The sequence below is a fragment of the Gallus gallus genome, chromosome 6 (assembly GCF_016699485.2).
Source record: "Gallus gallus isolate bGalGal1 chromosome 6, bGalGal1.mat.broiler.GRCg7b, whole genome shotgun sequence".
In the NCBI taxonomy this organism is placed as follows: Eukaryota; Metazoa; Chordata; class Aves; order Galliformes; family Phasianidae; genus Gallus; species Gallus gallus.
This window is the reverse complement of record NC_052537.1, coordinates 35057585-35062010: the sequence shown is the minus strand read 5'-3', so window position 1 is coordinate 35062010 and position 4426 is coordinate 35057585. Positions and strand designations below refer to the sequence as shown.

Below are 4426 nucleotides of genomic sequence, written 5' to 3'. Positions count from 1 at the left end.
CATTCCACTGCGTGGCCCTTCACTGGATCCGAAGGTGGAAGTTTTGGAAGAGCACATGGCAGCCACGCACCGCCCCATGGAGAGATGCTCTGAGAACCACAGTATGGACAGTGTGGGACTTCTTAACCAGGAACGCTTCCACCTCTATGCAAAAAAAAAGCACTCACCCTGCAGTGAAAGCAAATCCGCCAATGGTTTTTAACAGAGCGCTGCTGGGTTTATGACGTGGTGCCATGTTGGGTGAAGTCACCGGGGCTCAGGCCCAGCTTTCGCCGTGTTCCTGTTGGTTGCAGAGGCTGCAGGAGCCCTTTTTCCCTTTCCACTTGAGAAGACTTTTGAAGAAGTGCTTGTGGTTTTCCAAGCATCGCTGTAGGAATGGAACCCATTGGAAGAGCACCCAAAGTTCTCCAGCCCACACCCTGAACTCTGTGCTCCCTGGGACATGGGAGGACAGCCCTGGCACTGCATACAGCTGCATACAGATGCTGAGGGCTGGGCAGCACCAACGCCTGCCCGACCTCCACAGGTGAATGTCTGCACAAATTAAACCCAACCAGAAAGTAGCTGCCGGCAGAACAAACCCAAAAGGGAATGTTATCTGTATGTACAACCAAGGTCAGCATTGATGGGCTTATTTTTAATACATGTAGCTCCATTCCTGAACTGCCCTTCACCACAGGAATCCACCTGACTTGGAAACAGTTTTTTTTTTTTTTTCCTAAACACCTTCACATCTTGTAACCACACATCGCTTACAGCGGTGCTGCATCACTAGAAAGCATCTGTGTGAGCAGGGCTCCGAGTCTCACTGCAGCTGTCCCTCCTCGAAACGAACCAATGCTGCACGAGTCCTTGCGCTGAGCTGGAGGAAGGAGGGGAGAAAAGCAGAAATAAACAGAGCAGAATTGCTCCCGGCCAGTGGGATCCCCATGGCTGCGGTGCGGTTCCAGCACGCGCGTTCCGAAACCAAACATTCACGCAGCCGCAAAGTTTTTTGAAACCCCGTCTCTCTTAACGCGGCACTGCGCGGGCACCGCTTCCTCCGCGCGGGCCGGGCCGGCTGCCTTACCGCCGTCGAAGCCGCGGTGACGGTGGACCCGCAGCTCCGGCACTTCCCCCTCCCACGTCGCGCACGGCGGGCACCGGAGGAGAAAACTGTTGCGTTCCCAAAGCGCTGCGCCGTGAGAACCGCGCACCGCCGGGCAGCGCCGGGCTCCGTTGCGCGGTGGCGCAGCTCCCAGCGGCCGGGCGAGGCCGGGAGGGGTCGGGAGGGGCCGGGGCGAGGCCGCCGTTTCCGCCCCCGCGGGTCCCCCGCGCCCCCCGCCCGCCTCCCGCCCGCGCAGCGCGGGGGGGGCGCTTGCGCACTGCTGCGCTCCGCGCAGCTCCGTGCCCCAGCGAGGCTCGGCCGTAAGTGTGGTGGTAAAGCGCGCAGAGCGCACGCACTCCTCCGCCGTTCCCCTCCTCAATAAACAGTGCCCTCCGCGCGGGTCGGGGCTTTCCCTGGGAAAAGCTCTCCCCGGTCCCATTGGCCGCCAAAGGTAAGCGCGGGGCTCGCTCCCGCTGCGCTCCGGGGTGCGCACCTTTTGCGCGCTGCGAGGGGACGGAGAGCGGCGGGCGGGGGTCAGCGGCGGGGACCCGCTTACCTGGGATGGGCTACGCGTGGAGACCGCGGGGGGTGCGCGCCCGCACGCGTCCCGCCTCGCCGCGCCTCGCTCCCGTCCTGCGCGCAGGTTGCGCGGTGCTGCGCGGGTCTCGGCCGCGTCTCCGGGGTTTTTTTTCCCCTCCCCTCCGCACAAAAGCGGAGCCGGGCGCCGCCGGAGCCGCCGGCCGAGGTGCCCGGGCTGCAAACGGAGGAAGCAATTAAAACTCCTCCTTTCGGATTAACAACCAAAAATTGATCGATCTGTCAGGAATACCGCTGATTTATGAAAGGTGCTTATTCCTTGGGATGGAGAATTTTATGTTCTCTAGGTGAAACGGAGTTCACTCAGCTCCAGAGTAGATTGATGTTTTAATAAAAATAAATAAAGGGAAAAAGCGAGCCCGGTCTGTGGGGACATCAACTCTCAAATCGCGGAGTTAGACTAACAAATCAAACCGCATTATCTTTACATTTCATATCTTTTCATCTAACGCCTTAAAAACTCGCGGGCAGCGCCGCAGCCCTTTATTATCTGTAAAGTTTTTTAATCTGACGCTCCGAAGTTCAAACAGCAATCATCAGTGCGTGCGGAGAGCGAGGCGGCTCGCAGGCTCGGAGCAGACTGTCCTGTAGATGGCACACGGTCCCCACGCTACAGCCGCTCGGAGCGGAGATGCGCGGGGGAAGCTCCGCTCCAGCACTTGTTGTCGGCCCAAAGCGGGCGCGGCGCTGCGCGGGGCGCTCGGGAGTGCTCGGGGCGGTGCGGCCCGGGGGGAGCGGCAGCGCTGTCCGGGGGGGTCCGGCGAGGCGGTGCGGGGTGCGGGGCCGACCCGCGCAGTGGGGCCGGGCGGCAGCCGGGCGCCCGACGCGTTTGTCTTTGCAATGTAAATTTCAGCGGGACAAATTGCTTATTAATAGTCTAGAAGAGAAGGCAGTTTCTTTCTTTCTTCTTTTCTTCCTCTGTTTTTATTTCTGCATGGCCCCCAGCTATGCTCTGGGCAGCCTCACCGCCCAGCAGTTTTCTCCGTTTCAGTATCCTAAAGAAAATGCAAATCGCCACGCTGTGGCCTTTTGAAAAAGTTAAATTAGCAACAGCGTTAAGTGACTCCATTAGCATGGAAAACATACGAACGTTTAATGCGGGAACGGCCCTTCTCCCTCAGTCCCGCTCGCTGCTCTCCGCGCACCGCGCAGCGCTCCGCCCGGGCCGGGGCTGGGCTGAAAGATCCGCGCAGCGCTGTCCGAGCCCGGGGAGCTCCCGGAGCGGGGCGGCCCCCGCAGACCTTTAGGATTGAGGGGGGCCACGGAGGCTCGCGAGAGTCGTGCGGGGCGGCGGTGGGCTCGGGGGCATCCTCCCTCTCTGCCCCCCGCGGGTAGCGGCTGCCCGGTGCCCGGAGCTCGGTGCCCGCCTCGCCCCGCCGGGGCAGCGCTACAGCCCAAAGCTCCGCTCGGCAGCGGGCACAGCCCGAGGGGACGCGGCCCGCAGAGCGCCGGTCCCGCTGCGCGTTGGCATCTGCCGCTCCGAATCCCTTCAGGGCAGAGCGCCGGGGAGAGCGAGCCTTGACCAGGAAAGAGTTAAGGTTTATATTATTCAGCTGAGGTCTTGTTAGGATGTAATCTGCATTTTCTAACTACTGCGTAATAAAAAGTGAGAAGTTTTGAGACACCTTTCTTGATTATACCTTTGGCGATACTTTAGGTTTTACATTTAATTTGCATTTTGTTCTTAGTGAATATTGAAGTCTTGAGTGGAGGATTGAATTTTATTAGGACATCTGGACTGACAATATCAAATCAGACACCAACGTCCCAAAGCATGCTAAAATTTCAGAGTTAATTAGAACGAAGTGTGTTTAATTAAAGCCAATTATAATATCTGAAATTATCTGATCGATCCTTGTTTGTTCAGTCGCACTCCCCTCATATTGTTCTCGCGGCGCGGGAGGAGCCGTCCGGCCGCAGCCCCCCGCGCTTCGCACCGCACCGCACCGCACCGCACCGTGGGGGCGGCCCCGGCGTTGGGAGCGGGCCGCAGCCAGGCGGTGCCCGCAGAGGAGCAGCTCCGTGCGGCGCCCGCCGTGCGGGCACGGGGCAACTTTCAGCCTTGTTCTGTTGAGAACTAATTCCTCCTTTAACAATATCCGGGGCGCGGGGGGTGAAAGCGCTCCTGGAGGAGCGCAGAGCCGAGCGGTACCTTCAACAGAACGGCTTCACACCGCCGAGAGGGCTCCACGCCGCTCCCCCCGCCGCGCAGCCCGGCCAAGGGGCGCGCAAAGAGAGCGCAGGGCCGCGGGAAGGGCGCGGGGTAGGCGTAGAGCTACTTGGGCAGAGCTGCCCGAAAGGACCCGGGAGGGGCAGACGTACCGTCCCCCGCGAGCCCTGCGCCGCGCCCGCGCAGCCCGAGGCCTGCGCCGAGCCCAGGGGCTCCGCAGTGCCCGACTTCTGCCCCGCGGGGCGCGCAGCGGGACAGAGGGCTGCCCGCACCCGTCGGATGGCCCCGCTCGGGGCGCGGATGTGCGCGCCCACGCCGGGAACTCGGCTCCCCCTCGGCCCTTCTCCGGGCGCGGGGTGAACGGGAATTGGAATTTCAGCCAAGTTCCGAAGTTGGCCCGAACCGGGAGACGGAGGCGTAGAAGCGGGCGGAGGGGAGGCCGAGCGGAGGTGCGATCCCAGCCCTGCGCGCCCGGTGCGCGGCCCCGGGCGCCGGGTGCAGGTTGCGCGGCGCCGCGCGGAGCGGCCGCCGGGGACCCCGCCGTCGTTGCCTCCTCCGCAGCGCGTTCCCCT

The 4426-nt window shown here is 61.8% G+C and overlaps 1 protein-coding gene across 4 annotated transcripts in view; it reads left to right on the top strand.

Annotated features, from left to right (window-relative positions):
- Positions 1-1393: 1393 nt before the first annotated feature.
- Positions 1394-4426, top strand: part of EBF3 (EBF transcription factor 3) — a 120188-nt gene continuing 117155 nt past the window's right edge. For all 4 annotated transcript variants that reach the window (XM_040702542.2, XM_040702538.2, XM_040702537.2 and 1 more), the window contains exon 1: positions 1394-1538. The gene's annotated coding sequence lies outside the window, so the exon portion shown is untranslated. The remainder of the gene's footprint in view (positions 1539-4426) is intronic.